The following is a 20,144-nucleotide window of genomic DNA, read 5'->3' as shown; positions in this document are numbered from 1 at the left end:
CCTAGTCAACTCACACACATACGTGACCTTGTTTAATCTTCTCAACAAGTCTCAGGTAGGAATTCTACAAAGAAGGAACCCCAGACTGCAGGGGAGACTCGAGGTCACACAGTGATAAGTGATCAGTTTAGGTTCTTTTCTTTTTTTTTGAATTGAAGTATAACTGACCTACAACACTGTGTTAGTTCCAGGTGTACAACACAGTGGTTCAATATTTCTATACATCACAAAATGATCACCACGATAAGTCTAGTTACCATCCGTCACCATACAAAGTTTTTACGCTATCATTGACTATATTCCCTATACTGTACATTTTATCCCTGAGATTCGTTTATCTTGTAGTTGGAAGTTTATACCTTTTATCTTAGGTCTTGAAGATCAGCCTTCTAATTCCAAACCCCAGGCTGTATCCACCTTGCCAGTGAGGACAGCAGAGTTAGACAGCAAATACAACATCCCCTGGCAGGCCCTTACGAGCCGTGTGCCTCAGGGGACCACCTCACATGCAAAACAGCAAGCAGAGGGGACGGCCCCCACCTCATGCGTGAAACCATTGCGACAACTGTTGAGGGCAGTTCAGGCCACAGGAGAGCTCACAGGGTTGGCTCCAAGCCGGTCCTGTCCCCTGCCCCCTCTTCCCTGCGGTTACCTAAATCAGACCTCCATTCAGCCTCACACAATCCTGGGTGGTCAGAACTGCTGTTCTGCCAGTTTTCCAGGTGCGGAAACCGAGGCACATCCAAGGCCACCCAACAAGTCAACAGACAACCCAGATTCAAGCCCAGCCCTTAGCCCCCTGACTACCTTGCCGAATTGACTTAGAGCTCACCCTGAGTGCATGGGTCTCGGCATACGGTGGCCTGTCCACCTGGGGCCGTGCTGCCGGGAGAGGGCCGTGCCACAGACCATGACGAAGGCAGCGGGGCTGCTGAGAGAAACCGCGGAAGCCCAGGAGCTGGGAGAAGCAGGGCCTGGGTCTTGGGAGGGGGTCAAGATCCAAGCTAGATCTCCCCAGCCCAGAGCAAGGAGCCAAGTCTAACAAGATGAAACATGACCAGGCAAATGTGGAGTCCTGCACTGCAGCCCCAAAACCCAGCGGACAGGCCCCAGATGGGGCGCAGTGGTTCTCGCCAACAATAAGTTCACTGTGAGTCAGAGGCGTGAGTCATAGGTGTGTGCAGCATGCAGAAAGCAAAGGCACTCTCAGGCTGTCTTAAGAGCAGAATAACGTCGAGAACATCCCCGCTCCCCTCTGCACTGGCCCACATATGGTGGACCCTGGGCTGTGCCACCCAGATCCCCCCTCAGTGAAGGGTCTTTAGACCTCAGCTGCCCAGAACCACCTTGCCCAAGGGCCGGCTCTTCCTGGGGCCCCGTCCAGTGTCTGGTCCCTGCACAAGATGAAAGGCTCAGTCATATGGACCTCAGGACAACTTGAAGGTCCATTGTAGGTGCAGGGCCCCCTGGAGGTCAATGGTAGTTGTCACTGGGTCCACATCAAAGCTCACCTTCTCCTTCTAACTCCTGCTTCTGCCCCTCCCTTCCACGGGCATCAATCTTAAGAGGCGCCCCCAATACACGTCCTCCCTCTTGGACCGCATCTCAGAATCTGCTTCCTGGAGACTCCACCTGGTGTCTGCCGTGAGCCCCAACGGGAAAAGGAACAAACTGAGAGCCAGTGCACTGGGAGGAGAGGGCTGCGACCGCTGTCCTCTGAGCAGGGGACACCAGGGTTGGGAGGAGGGGAAGGTTGGCCTGCAGAGCAGTGAGTGTCCATGGGAGGAGGACAGGTCAGAAGCCCAAGGTTTGGTGACGTGGAGGGGATGGCCCCACGCCCCTCGGGTCCACATCTGCCCTCTCCAGCAGCGGAGGCCTGTCGACGATGGAGCGTTCAGATATACTGAGCAGAAATAAGCTGACGGCCGTGGTGGCGGGAGGCAGCTCTGGGAGGCCAGCTCTCCCCCCCGCCAAGATAAGTGCAGGGGAGCTAGACAACACTTGCTTGTGGGGCCGCAGAGGGCCCGGAGTCGGGTCAGAACACGACACCCACCAGAAGGCAGACTTCCACTCAGGCTGGGGAGGTACTGCTTCCGGAGGGTGGGCCATGGGTGCAATGAGCTGCCCGCACGTTTGTAGTGAGCGCCCCGTCCTGGGAGGGGAACGGTGAGCAGAGGCAGGACACCCACTTGGCGGATGGAGGGTGAAGATACACAATTGACCCTCAAAGAGCCTGGAGACTCACCCTATTGGAAAAGAGGAGGTAAGCCATGGAAGATTTTTGGGGTTTTTTGGCTGCGCTGCGCGGCTTGCGGGATCTTAGTTCCCCAACTAGGGATCGAACCCAGGGCGCCGGAAGACTCGGAAGATTTTTAAATGAGAGGGGAACCCGGTCAGTGGGGTTCCAGGAGGACCCTCTGGTGGCAGGGGGGAGGGCAGAGGCTGAGCCCATTTGGGATAAACGGGCACAGACCATGAAGGGACCAGCCGAGGCCCGGCGGAAGCCCCCTGAAATGGGCTTTACCACCTGGATCCAAACGGGGCCAACCCACGGACCACTACGTGCTGTCTCCCAACAAAGTAAGTGTCTGTACGGCTGACGCTGCTCTCCATCTCTCATCTCTCATCCACCTAAACCACTGTCCGGAGTTAGGGTTTTGTTTATGTAAGGATAGCTGAGTGTACGTTACACTAAGGCCTGATGGGTTTTCAGGGCACAAAAACCAGTAGGAGTGTTTGGATAAGCGGGTCAATTTGCCTGCATCTCCTCACAGGCGTTTTTACTGGAACGGTCCGTTTCAAGGCAACACTGGGGAGGAATTTAAGTACATTTAAGGTCACTGACTTTTAGAGGTAAAGATGTTGATCCGAAAGCCCCGCGGCAACTGACCAAACGTTTCTGTTAAAAAAGGAGGGCGATGGCACAGACTCCAGGGTCCCGCGTGCACGGAGGCTTGGAGGGCGAATGCAGATTTGCGTGGGGGGGGGGGCGGCTGGAGAGCCGGCAAGCCCCGGGGAGCACGGCTGTGCCACAGGCAGCCTCTGGGCTTCCTCCCACTTAATTATTGTCTGCATTCATCCTCTAGCACCTTCCACAGCTGAGAATTCCTGAGGCCTCCCCCCACTGAGAGGAGGCTGGAAAGAGCCTTGCACAGAACATCAGCTACTTAGGGGTTGAATTACCCATTCAGAGGAGGGCAGCTAAGGGAGTATATGATTTGGCCGAACAGACCATGTGGTTTTGAGCATTCTGCCACAAGTTGTGAGAAGATGGGGCCAAACGCGTTGCATGGGGTCAGCGTTCCTGCCCACGTTTACGAGGACCACGTGCTGAGATGCCCTCTGGCTAAGCACTTTAGTGGTCCCATGACCAGCACTTTTCACGAGAACCCCTGAACCTGGCACATCGTAAGCGCTCAGTAAACGTTACTCTTACTCCTGCTTTAGCTTCCAACTTCCTTCAAGTGGATAGGGTCACCTTCTTTACTCAGCATCACCCGGAAACCTGTTACACATGCATATTCCTGGGGCCCGTCTTCACAGAATCTGAGTCAGTAGGTGGTTTTGAGAGACGGTGCACTTGAGAAAGACCACGAAGGACTGTGTCTTTGAGAAAGACGCTGCTAGATCCTGTCCTGATCTTGGACACAAGAAAGCTCCGCTTTCCGCAGAGGTCACTCACTGACCAAATGCATCCTGGTGCCCCAGTGGACACGGGGACCATTGGCAGGTCCAGAACAAATGCGCAGCACCTTGCTGACTCATTGCGGGGATAAGTAACGTTTACTGAGCACTTCCGTTGATTGTACTTCATAATGGAAATATAATCATGATCCTGAACTAGCTCTATCTTTTCTGGGACAAAGGAAGACTTTGCTCTTTACCCAATAGTATCTGCATTTTTTTTCTCCACTAGATGATGGACAGTTTCAGAGACTCTATCCGGGTCTGTGAGCGTCAGACTGCTCTGGCTTGACCACCTCCTTGGTTTGGAGTTTTAGGATCCTTGGGATATAAATGTTTCACTTCCATAAACATCAGCATAGCATGTGCCTCAAGACTCCTACTGTTGAATGCCAACCAAGACGCTGGCCCTGCATGGCGGGGCCGAGGGGGCATCACTCGCCAATTTGCGCAAATGTCCATGGAGCCCCTGCCTCGTGCAAGGCCCCTGACTAGCTGCGTGACCCCACACACTATGGGATGTGGAAAATGCCCAGGATGTGGGTGGGTCAGGAGAGCCGGGCTCCAGTCCTGGTTCTGCTCTGCCTAGCTGAACAGGCTTCATGGCACCCGAGCCTCTGGGGCCTCCTCTCTAAAATGGGAATAATAACACACAGCCTGGGATCCACGAAACGAATGTGTAAGCAGTTTGTGACTTGTAAAGGAAAATCAGTGGCAGTGACAGTCATGGTTACTGCTGCCAACAGGTACGGCCAAAGGCCATACAGCAGACTGCTGGGCAAGGAGATGCAAACTACTGGAACATTCCCCTGAGGGCCCAGCCCCTTGGAACTCAGAATGCCCATCTCTGAGAATCTCTGCTGCAACATTCAGGGGAAGGAACGGTGCCCCGTGAGGGAGGGGACACATGGAAAGGCCACCACTGCTAAGCTCCCACCACTGCAGATGTGCTGGAAAATTCTCCTGCTTGGTGAAGCAGTCGGAATGTTGTTTAGGTGTATTTTCCAGACGGCATCTTGCTATGGACTTGGATGGAGGATTACGAAAGCTTTGTACCACAAGAGATTTTGCAAAGATCATCTTGTCCCAACCCCTTCTCTTTACAGGTGAGAAAAGAAGGGAAGGACCCAAGGTGGATGGCAAGCTGGTGGCAGAGTCGGGAACGAAAGCCAGGACTCCTGTTTTTAATTTTCTCCCCTCCTTCTGCAATCAGCGGGGAGAGTGGTTCCCAGTGTTCACTTGAGGAAAAAAAAACTGATAAGAATCTGAGGAATGTGACGGCTGAAAGGGACTGACTGTGGAATTTGGTATTTGATACCCGCCGAGGATCACACACAATTACGACCAAGCGAGTCTCCTGTGAGCAGAACACCTTCTGGACCTGCATCCCTTTCCAAAGGAAAGGGGTTCCGGCTCTAAACACCAGGCCCAGCTGGGTGGCCCATGACACCCCAGAAACCCACAGCTGTCGGAGTCTCTACGGAATGCCTCAATTCCCCTGCAAAGGGCAAAATCCAGGAGAATGAGTGCAGTGTTCCGAATTACATCCTGCTGTTTGTGAAGTTTGCCTTTTCTTTGGGATCACCATTTCTCAAATCTGCCTTTGCTTCCTACCTTTTAGAGGTATCTTGCTATCAGCACTACTCATGGATGGCCCATTAACCCCTCCAGCAGGTAGCCGGGAAACATGGGTAGACAACAGCGGATCCTGCCCTTTCCATCTGAGATCAGCCAGTGGGTTCCAGGGGTCTTCCTCACAAGAGCTTCCAGAGCTCTGGATTGGGGGGTCCAGCTGCAGGAATTGCTGTGTGACTTTGTACAGGCCCCATCCCTCTCTGGGCCTCTGCCTCCTCCTCAGCAGCAGATGGAACCCACAAGGCAGCATCAGAGCTGGGGGACTATTACAGAGGCCATCACCCCCACCTCGGCAGAAGGGCCCGAGCAACACTGCCTCTCGCCCAGAAGCCAGAACAGTTGGGAAACTGGACTGGCCGAGCAAGGTACCACGTCCTCCAGCCGGCCCGGGCCAGGCTTCTACCACCCACAGGACTGGCGGTGTCAGGGAAAGCCTTAGCCCTACATCCTTTCCAGGCAGGTAGTTCTGTAAACACCTGGGTCTCCAAAATCATCCCCCAGCCAGGGGCTCGGAGAGCATTTCCAGCAAAGCAGAGCCACCGTGTGGGGCACGTCAGGCACAGAAGTGAACCATTTTCCACTCACCCCGTCTAACTGCGGCTTCCAGAGCAAAGACACTCTGAGCTCCTGAGGGTGGTTCTAAGCCATTTGGTCCATTAACTTTTTTTTTTTATATAAATTTATTTATTTATTTTTGGCTGCGTTGGGTCTTCATTGCTGCGCGCGGGTTTTCTCTGGTTGCGGCGAGCGGGGGCTACTTTTTGTTGCAGTGCATGGGATTCTCACCGTGGTGGCTTCTCTTGTTGCAGAGCACGGGCTCTAGGCGTGCAGGCTTCAGTAGTTGTGGCACTCAGGCTCAGTCGTTGTGGCTCGCGGGCTCTAGAGCGCAGGCTCAGTAGTTGTGGCACACGGGCTTATTTGCTCCGTGGCATGTGGGACCTTCCCGGACCAGGGCTCGAACCCGTGTCCCCTGCACTGGCAGGCGGATTCCTAACCACTGCGCCACCAGGGAAGTCCCCATCCATTAACTTTTATTAAGCCCTCTCTAGGCACCAGCCCCTGACGTGGTCACTGGCTGACAGAGCAGGAAGGAGATCTGCGATCTGGGGGAAGGACACAGACGATGCGAAGGACCACAGAAGTAGGAGGCAGGTGATGAGAACAGGCCAGGACCTGGGATGCTGGGGGAGCCCTAAGGAGGAGATGCCTGGCTCTGCCGGCGAGGGATGGTAAGGTCAAACCACCCCGGACCTGCCCCACTGCCCAGGGACTCTGATCCCCCAGAGCCACGTCCTGCCTGGTCCCCCCAGGGCCCTCCATGCCGGTGGCAGCTCAGTCTTTCCTGGTCCCCCACCAAGATGCTCTGCTGTCCTCCCCTCCCCTCCTCTCCTTTCCCCCCAGCTGCAGGCCGCTCACCTCCCAATCCACTGAGAACGCTGAGCCCCACAGGCGCACACTGCCTTGGCTTCTCCCCCAGCGTCCTCCAGGCTTACCAGGGCTGAGTCTTCCCCCTCCCACTCACCTGGAAGCAGGTGGCCTCTCCGCCTCTCAGCTCACCTGGGATCAGGAGGCCATGCCAGGTGTCCCCCCACCTCCCAACTCCTATATATTCCATGCTTTCATGTCCATTCTCCACTGGATCTTACTCCAGTGACCTGCATGTTCCAGGCTCTCGCACCAGATCCGGGTCCCCATGCCCAGGGTTCGTCCTTCTCTCTCCTCCTCTTCTTCGGGGTCGCAGTTCTCAAAAGAGGAGTCCACACGCCCGCGCCTCAGTCCCTGTCTCCCAAATCTCCCCTCCTGACTCTCTGAACCCTGTCAACTTCTCCCCTCCTCCGCCCTCTCTGAGCCTCATCTAGATGTCGGGGTCCCGCAGATCCCATGAACCCTCCCCCGTCTCCCTCTACGCCCGCCTGGAGGGAGCTCGTCCACTCCAGACCTCTATGGGGAAGGCCCCCCGTCATCTTCTCCAGGACGTCCGGGCACTGCACCCTCCCCAGGCTCAGATGCAAACCCAGCATCACACCAAACCGACTTCCCTTCCCCACACCTCGGCCCTTCGTTCAGCAAACATCACCATTCCCCAGCATCTCGGCCCCCTCGCCTGCACCAGGGCTTTATGCTGTCTCCTCAGCACCCACTGGGCTGCTACGTCACCCTCTCACTCCTGCTGCCACTGGTCCAGGCCTCCCAGGTCCCTCCCAGGATGCACACAATCCTGGGCGGAGGGGAAGGACCCCCAGCATCCAGCATCAGCCTGACTCCGAGCTGGGCCTGAGGAACTTTCATGAGGAGGATGGTCATTTGCAAAAGCTTGAAAGCGCTAGAATTGCCAGAGAAGCTGTATGTGGCTGGAGTGGCCTCGGGGTTCCAGCCTTGGCCTGAGGCCGGGGGGAGCCCTCAGAACAGATTGTAAGCAAGGGCAGGACGTGAACACAGCTAAGTTCCAGAAGGTTTTCTCCAGAGCCCCTGTGTGCACGACCCCAGGGCTGAGACCCCACCCGAAGGCTGCAGCCTCCAGAGAAGGGTGGTCCAATGTAATTCCTCAGCCCCACTTTGTTCTCCACTGTGACTGAAGGCAGATGTCCCCCTGTTCAGGCAGCCCACCTTCCCCTCACCTTTCCCCTCTCATCTGGCGGCTTTGCCCAAGTCCTCCAGGCACCACAGGGCCGGCCACAAGAAAGACACAAAATCACCGCAGAAGAACTGCCCCTTTCCCCTGGCATCCGGCAGAGAGACGCACTTTCAAGTTCTTGGTTTGTTTCTGCAGTGCCGTTGTCCCTCCAGGAACGCCCGCAGACAGGTGATTCCCACAGGGCAGCTCAGGAGGGCCCTTACATCTGCAGCTCATCCATCCCAGGAGCGCGGCCGCCAGGACCAGGCCGGCTAATGCACTCCTATCTGTGGGTTTTGCCATGGGATCAAGATAGAAAATTAAATGCATCCCAAGCTGCAGGATGCTGTGAACCAGGCCTCCCAACGGTCGTTCACACAAGAAAAAGCTGAAAACTAATGACGTGCAGTTTTCCTGCTAGAAAGGTTTCTTTTAATCAGGCCTGTGGTGGGATTGCCGAGCTTTTGGTTAGAACTCCTCTGGGTAAGGGTCTCTCCCCTCCAGAAGAGACCTCACAACAGTGAGGCCTGGAAACCCGCTTGTTTTCTTTTTCTAAACCATTTTATTGAGGTATGATTGACATACAGAAAGCTGTACATATTTAATGGATACAACTTGATGAATTCAGAGGTAAGGATACGCTAGGGAAACGATCACTACAATCTATGCCACAAACATATCCATTGCCTCCAAGAGTTTCCTCCTGCCCTACTTATTATCATGATTGTTATTACTATTATTCTGCGGTAAGAACACTTAACACAAGATCTACCCTCTTGGCAAATTTTTAAACACACACTACAGCATTGTTAACTACACAGCATTTCTAGAACTTACGCATCTTTGTAGCCTTTGACTAGTACCTCCCCATTGCCCCTCCTCCCACCATTCCACTCTCTGCTTCTATAAATTTGACTAGTTTAGGTCCCTCCTATAAGTGGCCTCATGCAGTATTTGTCCATCTGCACCTAGCCTATTTCATTTAGTATTCTGTCTTCCAGTTCCATCCATGTTGTCACAAATGGCGGGATTTTCTTCTGTTTAAAGGCTGAATAATATTCCACTGCACGTCAATACCAAGTGTTCTTTATCCATTCATCCGCTGATGGGCAGAAACCTGCTTTAGGTGACAGAAAGTTCCAGCAACAGCCCAGAAGAATGGAAGGTCTCCTGCTTTCTGACCCCCAGAGCCTTGGAGTCAGGACGTGGGTGCTGTGACCATTCTCCAGATGAAGAGACTGTGGTTCAGAGTGGGGACATGGTGTGTTGCTGTGCTAGGGCCGCTGTAACAAATTACCATCCACTTAGCAATGTAAAATGATATACATTTATTATCTTACAGCTCTGGAGGCCAGAAGTCCTAAATCAGTCTCCCTGAGCTGGAGTCAAGGTGTCGGCGGGGCTGACGTCGATGGGGCTGGTTCCCTCTGGAGGTTCTAGGGGAGAATCTGTCCCGAGTCTTTTCCAGCTTCTGGAAGCTGCCTGCAGTTCTTGGCTTAAGGCCCCTTCCTCACATCACTCTGACCTCTTAATTCCGTCGTCACATCTGCCCTCCTGCCTCCCTCTTAGAAGGGCGGTGTGATTAGCTTGTGCTCACCTGGAATCTAGGAACATCTTCCACCTCAACAGCTTTCATTTAGTCACATCTGCAAAGTCGCTTTTATCACGTAAGGTAACATATTCACAGGCTCTGGGGAGTAGAATGTGGACATCTTTGGGGGCTTTTATTCCACCTCCTACACAGAGTTGGCCCCAGGCCACACAGCCGAGCGGTGGCCACACCAGGCCTGTGGAGGGAGGTGCAGTTCAGACAAGTGGGAACTGGGTCACAGACCTTTGCCACCTTTCCGGGGTTCCCAGATGTGACCATAAGCCTGGTTTTGGGAAACTTGGTCCCTAGTTAATACAGAAGGCGTGCAGTACAAAACAACTGATACGAAAAGAAAGGAACTGTTGGAAGGTGCCTACAGACAGGACGCAGGGGTGGGTGCGGATGGCTCAAAAGGGGCAGACCCGCTGCCCTCGGGGCGCCTCTGCTCCTGCCGTTTCCACCAATCTGGAGAACTCTCCCGCCTCGGCACCCACCTCCCACATCCCAGCTCTGCTGTGAAGCCCAGAGTGACTTCTCCCTCCCTGGGCCTCAGTTTCCCTACCTAGAAAATGGGGATAATACCAGCACCTAACCTGTGGGGTCATTGTGAGGAATGAGTCAATATATGTAACACAGGAAGAAGAACGCCTGGCACAGAATAAGCACGAATGAAGTGTTTGCCATTATAATCAGGCATCGAGGATGTTCCAGGGACTTCAGTGAGCAGGACAGACGCTGTCTCTAAGCTCTAAGTCCTCTAGAACTGGGTCCAAATGCAGAGATGGCTCCCTCCCCCAGAGAGCCTTGGAGAAGACGAAGACTCTCTTTTCCGCCTGAAGTCTCCTGGGACCAGCTGTCACTCAACCAGATCTGTGCCGACACACACCCAGGGTACACAGGAACTAGGGGGGTGGGTCACGGCCCCTGCCCGGGATGAATTCACAGCCCAGACAGAGTCAGGCCTTCAGGAAGGTAAACAACAACCAGAATCCCCAGCAGGCCCCAGCACTTCCAGCAAAAAGGGGGTGACCCACCCCCCCACTCACACATTCCCACGTGTGCTTGTGTGCAAGCAAACTCCCGAGACTGGAGAAACTCCCCTCTTGTACTGGAACCGGACCCCCGGCGAGGAAAACAAGCTTCTTTTCTTCGCCATCTGCTCCGGCTCTGAAGGCTGGGGCTCTCCCCATCCCCCTTCCCTTCTGCTTCCCCATCCCCCAGGCATCCGCCAGGCAGCGCTGACCTCGCACAGAAGGCTTTGGTTAGCAGGTCATGCTGGAGAGGCAGGGTGGGGGCAAAGGGCACAGGCCAAAGAGGAGACCTACAGAGGGGGGATGCTCTTCGGAGGGAATCCTGGAGCCACAGGGGAGGAGAGAGGGGAGCGGAGCTCTGGGGGTGTGTGGGAGGCCCCAGCTGGCCAGGCCCTTTCCCACCCCTCTACCCAAGCCCTCTGCAGCGGGCCCTCAGCTTCCCGGCCCCAGAGAAGCAGTTCCCAATTCCTAAGACCTCACCAGATATTTACATTGAGGCTGCCTCAAGGAATTTTCTGGAAAACTCCTTCTCCGCCCACTCCCACTTCAAAGGAAAAAGCAAGACCCCTAAAGCTGGTGGCCTCTGTGGCTTCTTTAAAGTGGCTTCTGGAAAGCTGGTCTGGTGGGAACAAAGCACAGAAGAGGACTTTGCTCCAGGACCCCTCGGAATTACAGACCTGCCCCTGAGGAGAGGTGAGGCCAGGGCCTCAGTTTCCCGGAAGATGGTGGGTCAGGCGTTCACTTGTGTGTTCACTTATTTGTCCCTTGCTTTTGTCCCCGGTTGTTTGCACCTGTGACTGGGCTGAAGTTTGGGTCTTTGCTCCCAGGGGGTGTCTGACCCACATGAGCCCCTGGACCATGCAAAGTTGACTTTGCCTCAGTCAACTCCATAGTTCCTGGTACTCATAGGCCCACCTGGAGTGTCTGAGTGTGAATTCCCTACAGGCAATTTTCTCTGTGGCCTTTGAAGAAAGGCTCTAGTTCTTATCTTCCCCAGATGGTCCCTCTTCCCCTCCCCCACCCAAGGCCCTTATCTTGTGCGCAAAATCCTTCCTGGTTCAGCACAACTAATGATGCTGGTTAAAATATCAAAAACACATATTACTGAGTGCATGGCTATGTTGGAGAGAAAGGAAAGGAATTTGTAAGAGGCCAGAAACTAATAAAATGTATGAATTCAGAGGGATAAGCTCACATTGCTGGGTTTATGGATCCCTGGCAGTCTAACCTGAGGATGATGGGAAGTCAGTGGGAGACCCTGGTGTAAAGCCCCGTGGACAAGGCAGGCAGGAGAAATATATAAATGTCTCAGCCTTGGCTCTTGGGTAGAACACCTAACCTTAAGCCTCGTAAACATGCCACCTTTTCTCAGAAAGCTACTGGAGGATGTGTTCCATCACAATGAGGCAGCAAACCCAAAAGAGTGGATATGAACTGTAGGAAAGAGGGTGCCCAATACAGGGAGGAAGCTTGGGGGCAAAGGAGATCCCCAGGCTGTTGGTGAAGAGCAATCCCAAAATTGTAGGTTTCTACCTGCCCAGATCGCAGCAGATCAGAGGTTCAAGGAGCAATTGCCGGAAGAAGATGAAAGTGATGGAATATCTCATGAAGTGTCAGGAGGAAATCTGCACAACTGGGAGAGAGTTTGGAGATGAATTAATAAAAACACAGAAAAGCTAAGTGAACAAAAGCAAGAAGGGTCAGAAATGCGTTCAGGAAAAGCCATCGTAGTACACTGCATGGCTCAGCTATCACTTGGCATAAAATGTAAGACCTGAGTATTGTGCTCACTAGAATTGTGACATAAAGTGTCTTGGGAAAATGGGGGCACAGGAAATGTGTGTGAAGGGGAGGGCAGCGTGTGGAAGATGCTCCACTCTCACCTTTCATAAGTGGAAAACTGATACCTAATGCCCGAAACAGAAAAATCAAGCTGTAGCAATGTAACTACGTATCTTAGAGATGTGGGTGCAAATACTAAAAATATGAAAAGTTAAAAGAGTCGGAGTGGTTGTCTCCGGAGAACATGAGAAAGGAAGTGGATGAGGGAGGGCTGTTGTTTTTCATTTTAAGCCTTGTAGAACTATTTGGTTCTCGAAACTATGTACATATGCAACTTTCATAAAAGTTTACAAATGAAATTAAAAGTTCAAACACATGATCCAAGATGGATAATACCAAGTGTTTTAAAGACTTTTCTTGTTTAATCTTCTCCTCCGGGACTTCCCTGGTGGCACAGTGGTTAAGAATCCACCTGCCAATGCAGGGGTCACGGGTTCGAGCCCTGGTCCGGGAAGATCCCACATGCCGCGGAGCAACTAAGCCCGTGTGCCACAACTACTGAGCCCGTGTGCCACAACTACTGAGCCTACGTGCCTAGAGCGCTTGCTCTGCAACAAGAGAAGCCACCGCAATGAGAAGCCGACGCACTGCAATGAAGAGTAGCCCTCACTCGCCGCAACTAGAGAAAGCCCACGCGCAGCAACAAAGACCCAATGCAGCCAAAAATAAAATCAATTAATTAATTTAAAAAATAATAATAATTCCTAATGTGATAAAGTCTATTATAAATCTTCTCCTCCACTTTTGGGGTAGATATGATGGCTGTCCCCACTTTACAGATGAGGAAATCGAGGCTTGTGGAGAAGAAATGGTTTCTCCTAGGTCACACAGCTGGCAGGTGGTAGGGGCAGGACTCAAACTACGAGTCAGACCCTTGGCCATCAAATTATACTATCCTCAGAAACAAACCCCCAGGCAAGGTCACCTCCCCTGTGCTACATTATGCCTCAGCCTCCACAGGCCTTGAAAGAGGGTGGTGGTGAGCTGTGACTGGTGAGATATTCTCCGGAAGGTTTTACCATTTGCCATTTTACCATTTGCCAAGCTGTACTCATCTCTCTGCAGACTGGTGACATAACATAAGCCCCTGACTCTATATGGCTGCAAGGCTCTGATGGGCATCATATCTGGTGGCCCACATCACTCCACTCCAATCCTTCCAGAACTCCAGAGGCTCCTCATGGCCCCCAGGGTGAACCATGCTCACCTCCATCCTTGCTTCTGTCTCTCGTTCCCAGAACCCAGGGCCACACCATGCCAGGCCCCCTCCCACCCTCTTGCTGGGCCTTTGCTCATTCCTTGTCCTCCGTCTTCCCCATCTCTGCCTCTTCTTCCTCCAGAGGCACCTCAAATGTCACCCCTTTTGGGAAGCCTCCCCAGCTGTCCTGGGTACCACATTGCTCCTGCCTCTGTTTCCTTGTATCCCTTTGTCCAGACTTTTGTGACTCCAGACGTCCTGTGATAATAGTTCATTTAGTCTCCTCTATTGGACTTTGAAGACAGTGACCTTCTCCGAACCATTTCTGCACACTCAGCAACCGTTTAACAGTCCCTGCTAAACCCTGGGCATCTGGAATACCTGCATAATGACTGAAGGCCACTTCATTGAGGCTTCCAGGCGAATGTGTTAAAAGGCAGGACCCGGGCTTCCCTGGTGGCGCAGTGGTTGACGGTCCGCCTGCCGATGCAGGGCACGGGTTCGTGCCCCAGTCCGGGAAGATCCCACATGCCACGGAGCGGCTGGGCCCATGAGCCATGGCCGCTAAGCCTGCGCGTCCAGAGCCTGTGCTCCGCAACGGGAGAGGCCACAACAGTGAGAGGCCCTCATACCACAAAAAAAAAAAAAAAAAAAAGGCAGGACCCAAGACTAAATATATTGACTTTCCTCCTTAACAAATCCTGTGTGATCTCAACTGTGCAAAATTATACATATATATATATATATATATATATATATATATGCAAGCACACAGCAAATACCAAAGGAAATATGGCTCTCAAAAATGGAATTATTGGGAAAGGACAGTCTTTTCAACAAAATGTGTTGGGAAAATTATACACACGTAATAGAATGACGTCGTAATAGAATGACGTTGTAATAGAATGACATTGAACCCTTACCTTACATCATTTACAAAAATTTACTCAAAATGGATCAAAGACTTAAATGTAAGTCCTAAAAGAGCAAAACGCCTAGGGCAAAATAGAAAAGAAAATGTAGGGCCAAAGCTTCTTGACACTGGATTTGGCAATGATTTCTTGGATATGACATGAAAAGCACAAGCAACAAAAGAAAATATAGATAAATTGGACTACATCAACATTTAAAACTTTTATGCATCAAAGAACACAGTCAACAGAGTGAAAAGGCAACCCACACAATGGGAGAAAATATTTGGAAATCACATATCTGATGAGGGGTTAATATCCAGAATATATAAAGAACACTGACAATTCAACAAAAAAAACCTGATTCAAAATTGGGCAAAGGACTTAAATAGACGTTTCTCTACAGATGATGAACAAATGGCCAATAAGCACGTGAAAAGATGCTCAACATCACTAATCACTGGAGAAATACAAATCAAAACCGCCGCTTTACACCCACTAGGATGACGACTATCCAAAAAAATTTACAAAATAACAAGTGTTGGTAAGGATGTGGAGAAATCGGAACCCATTTGCTCTGTTAGTGGGAACATAAAATTGTGCAGGCACCATGGGAAACAGTATGATGGTTCCTCAAAAAAGTTAAAAATAGAACTACCATATGGCCCAGCAATTCCACTTCTAGGTATCTAGCCAAAAGAATTGAAAGCAGAGACTCAGAGAAATGTGTACACCCATGTCCTTATCAGCATTATTTATAATAGCCAGAAGGTGGAAGAAACCCAAGTGTCCATCAACAGATGAATGGATAAACAAAATGTGCTCCACCCATACGATGGAATATTATTCGGCCTTAAAAATGGAGGAAATTTTGACACATGCTACAGCACGGATGAGCCTTGAGGACATTATGCTAAGTGAAATATGCTAGTTACAAAAGGACCAATACTGTATGATTCTACTTATACAAGGCACCTAGAGTAGTCAAAACCATAGAGAGAGAAAGTAGAATGGCAGTTGCCAGGGGCTGGCAGGGAGGAGGAAATGGGGGGTTAGTGTCTAATGGTTGCACAGTTTCTGTTTTGCAAGATGAAAAGGGTCTGGAGATGATAGTGGTGATGGTTGCACAGCAATGTGAATATACTTAGTGCTAGTGAACTGTTCATGTAAAAGCGATTAAGGTGGCAAATTTTAAGTTGTGTGTATTCTATCACAATAAAAAGAATTAAAATTTTTAAACCTACAAAAATGGAATTATAAATGATTTCCTTCTTTCCACTTTTCCATATTTTCCGAATGATCTATGATAAATATAATCGGGGGAAAATAAACCTTTTCTGAAAGACGATGTCAGGCCCCCTTTCACCTAAACATCTGTGCTGGCCACCGGAGCCCCAACCCCTGCTGCTCCCAGGCCTGCTGGGCCGAGAGCTTCCATCAGCTTTCTCTACCTGACACCAACATTTGGTTTCCATTCCCAACGCTTCACATAATTCTTGGAGATCAGCTCCTGCCGGTTTCGGGTCCAACGGAAAGAAAGCGGCCCTTGGGAGGGTCAGCTTGCATCCCATCGGGGTGCATTTGGCTGGGCCCGCACTGAGCTGTCTTGCCCAGACACCCCCCAGCCCCCAGAGCCCATCCATCCTGCCGGCTACCCACCCACTGTCAGTGGGGCAGGCGAATTTCCTGGTGCGTGGTAACCCAAGCCCCTCTCTGCTCCCCACGGGCATGGCCAGGCTCTGTTATTAATCTTGGGGCAGATCCTATGTCCGAAGCTGAGACAGCTGTCCCCACATGCAGCTGCCCCGGGCCAGCAGGCAGACAACTTCCAGCCCTCCCGCCTCCCTGCCAACGGCCAGCCAGGGAATTGAACTTTCCTTCCAAACCCCTTGCTCGTGCAATGCCTGGACCCTCACACTGCGTCATGGCCCAGCGAGCCCCTGTTCACTCCCTGGTTCATTCCAGGTTAGAATGCAACTCCAGGATCCTGAGTGACTTGGACTTCTTGGCCTAGAAAGCAACTGTGGTGTCCCAGTTGGGCTGCGGTTGAATCAATAAGGGATTGTTTGAGCCCATGCTCCATGCTCAGCCCCGGGTTACCTGCTGGGGCAGACAAAGCCATCTAGGATGGGGCTCCTGACCCCAAGGGGCTCGAAGTCCAGCTGCAGAACAAGCACATGAAACAAGAATAAAGCAAGCCAGGACAGGACCTGGGGAAAGCTGCCCGTGGCAGCCACATGGCCAGGTGCTCCACCATCCAGAAGGCAGAACAACCCACCCCAGGGGCCACTGTTCACTCTAGATTCCAAGTAGAACACACAGCCCTGATTCAAACAGCTCATTGAATGCTCCCACAGGAACTGGCTAGGATTAGTCCCATTTCACAGATGTGTAAACTGATGCAAGGTAACAGGAACTTGCCCACAGCGAGACGAGGGGCCAAGGTTCTGATGTCAATTTGCCTGACTCCAAAGTTCTGAGTATTATTAGGCCTGTGCTTTTGGGACCACCCACCGCAGCCCAACTTGGCTGAACCTTTATAAACTGACCTGCCTACCTACTCACAGATGGCAGATGCCCACCCAGCATGAACATACTTGGCTTTATCACCTATTTCTGGCTCCATATGGGCAGATTCCAGTGATATGGCGATAACCAAGGCAGACAATCCCAGGCCCCCCGAAGCTTCCCTGCTAGGGTGTGTCAAGATCCCAGGCACTGATGACTTTGGCCCTCTGTATTCTCTGGGACACAGCTGTGACTCAGTCTTAGCTGTTCCTGTGATTCCCCCACCAACGGGTGCAGAGGACCAGAGTCGGCCCACACGGCCAGCCCCAGTCCATACGAAGCAACTGGACAGCTAACGCATGGACTAAAATACGGCTGGCATCAGGCTATAAAAGAGTGTCATGCCAGTCTGAAACACTGCTCTCTCGCCTTAGGAATGCTTTGGGCCACCTGTGGTTTTCAGGGAACACCATCTACCTGAACACCAGTGTAGAAGGACATAGGTTCATGTTCTTGGCTCTGCTAAACAAGATGGCCCTTGGTTTTCATTTTAACTGCATTTCCCGGCATAGGACAAGCTGGGTGGGGGGAGGGAGGAATTCACATGCTCCCCACTCCCAGCTCAGCATCCACCTCCCCACCTGCTTCAAACAGATGCTGGCTTTGCTAGAGAGAAAGAGACCAAACAGAAGCTGGCAGCTCGTGGTCTAGGACCAGGGCTGTTTTCAGGAAGAATAAGTTGTCACTGATGGGGAAGGAGAGGGCAGATGCGTGATAATGGCAGAAATAATTTAGCCTCATCAGAATGATTGGCCCTACAAGGAGTCTAGAAACCGCAGTCTGTTATTAGGCTATTTGTTTAATAAAGGGGGGATGAGAGGGAGGGAAAGGTGGGTGAATCCTGGGTCCTCGGACTCCAAAAATATCCTATCTATAAACCAAGAAGTGAGGCAAATATACCATCATCTTCTAACCACGTCCAGGACCCACACATTGTCTGCCTCTCTTCAGAGTAAACAAGGAGGAGAAGAGGCAGCAGAGGAGATGACTCTGGGGGAGACCAAACCACAACCCACTTTCCTTTCTCTCTCCTCAGAGCCCTCTACGTCAACATCCTTTGTAAGAAAGATGAAGCCTCATTCTTCCAAGTCAACCAAGATGTTGACTTACATGGTGACCAACACACACACGCATACACACAAACGTACACACGCATACACACACACACACATTGGAAGACTATAGGATTCTCTACCTCAAAAACCCAAGAGAGCCACCTGAAAAACCATCAGAATATATTTTTTTAATGCCTTATGGTAGCAGGACATAAAATCAACGTACCCCAAATCAACAGCTTTCCTATTTGCCAGACATCAACATTTAAGAGTGTCAGGGAACAAAAAGAACTCATTCACGATAGCAATAAAAACTACAAAACGCCCAAGAATAAATCTAACAAGCTCTGGATAAATGGAGCAGAAAGACTGAAAAACACACAGTATTATAAACATGGAATTCTATTAATCCATTAAGTCAACACAGCCTAGATCAAAATCCCAACAGCATGTTTTATAGAACAAGAAAAGATGATTCTAAAATTCACCCAATATCTTTCAATTGTGTTTGCTGCTGCCGCCGCGCCGCTGTCACTCTCCAACTCCAGCGCTGCCTCTAGCTTGCGGAGCTCCAGCGGAAGGAGAAGTGGGGTTAAGTCAGGAGGTCTCTTTACCATGGCTCGACTGCCCGCAAAGCGACCAGTGGTAAGGCACCAAGGAAGCAACTGGCTACAAAAGCCGCTCGCAAGAGTGCGCCCTCTACTGGAGGGGTGAAGAAAACTCATTGTTACAGGCCTGGTACCGGGGCGCTCCGCGAAATCAGACGTTATCAGAAGTCCACTGAACTTCTGATTTGCAAACTTCCCTTCCAGCGCCTGGTGCGGGAAATTGCTCTGGACTTCAGAACAGATCTGCGCTTCCAGAGTGCAGCTATTGGTGCTTTGCAGGAGGCAAGTGAGGCCTAGCTGGTTGGCCTTTTTGAAGACCCCAACCTGCGTGCTATCCATGCCAAACGTGTAACAATTATGCCAAAAGACATCCAGCTATAGCACGCTGCGTACGTGGAGAAGGTGCTTAAGAATCGACTATGATGGGAAACATTTCATTCTTTAAAAGAAAAAAAATTTCTCTTCCTGTTATTGGTAGTTCTGAACGTTAGATTTCCCCCCCCCATGGGGTCAAAAGGTACCTAAGAATATGATTGCAGGTGGAAAAATAGGGGACAGAAATCAGGTATTGGCAGCTTTTCCATTTTCATTTGTGTGTGAATTTTTAATGTAAATGTGGGGACATAAAGCATTAATGCAGGTCAAAATGTTTCAGTGAACAAGTTTCAGCAGTTCAACTTTATAACAATTAGAAATAAACCTGTCAAATTTTTCTGGACAATGCCAGTATTTGGATTTTTTTTGGATTTTTTTAAAACAAGTAAATTTCTTATTGACTGCAACTAAATGGTGTTTGTAGCATTTTTATCATACAATAGATTCCATCCATTCACTATACTTTTCTAACTGAGTTGTCCTATATGCAAGTACATGTTTTTAACGTTGTCTGTCTTCTGTGCTCTTCCTGTAAGTTTGCTATTAAAATACATCAAACTACTAAAATAAATAAATAAATAAAATTGTAAAAATAAAATAAAATTCACCCAAAAGAAAAAGTGTACAAATGCTAAGAATATTTTGATAAAAATGAACAGCAAAGAGGAATTGCTCTATCAACTAACAAAACATAGAATAAGGATATAGTAATTACAGTAGTATAGTTTTGGCACCAGATCAGATTAAGAGTTCAGAAAAAGGGCTGTGCACATAGGGAAGTTTAGTATGTGATAAAAGCGGCATTTCAAATTATTGGGAATAGATGGATTTTTCAGTAGAAGTGTGAGGGGAGGTTTGTGGGGAAAGAAACAAAAGTTAAATCCCTACCTCACAGCCTCTGTAAAAATTTCAGTGAGAAGGCCATGCCCTTATCGTGACTCTTTACACAAGGCTGAGTCTTAACAGGTTTCTGAGGCTCAAAGCCACTTTCAGTCTTAATACTGTTTGAAATCTAAGCTCAATCCAACTCTT

The 20,144-nt window shown here is 50.6% G+C and overlaps 1 protein-coding gene and 1 pseudogene across 4 annotated transcripts in view; one reads left to right on the top strand and one right to left on the bottom strand.

The window, feature by feature from the left end:
- COL26A1 (collagen type XXVI alpha 1 chain) overlaps positions 1–20,144 on the bottom strand; it is a 168,829-nt gene that overhangs the window by 134,002 nt on the left and 14,683 nt on the right. The gene's annotated exons all lie outside the window — the stretch shown is intronic.
- On the top strand, positions 1,886–19,162 carry LOC111182283 (histone H3.3A-like; annotated as a pseudogene).

The sequence above is a fragment of the Delphinapterus leucas genome, chromosome 15 (genome assembly GCF_059928025.1).
Source record: "Delphinapterus leucas isolate spDelLeu-1000000601 "Yukka" chromosome 15, BTC_Dleu_Yukka2, whole genome shotgun sequence".
NCBI lineage: Eukaryota > Metazoa > Chordata > Mammalia > Artiodactyla > Monodontidae > Delphinapterus > Delphinapterus leucas.
Note: the sequence above shows the minus strand (reverse complement) of the source record. Positions and strands in the feature narration are given on the sequence as shown.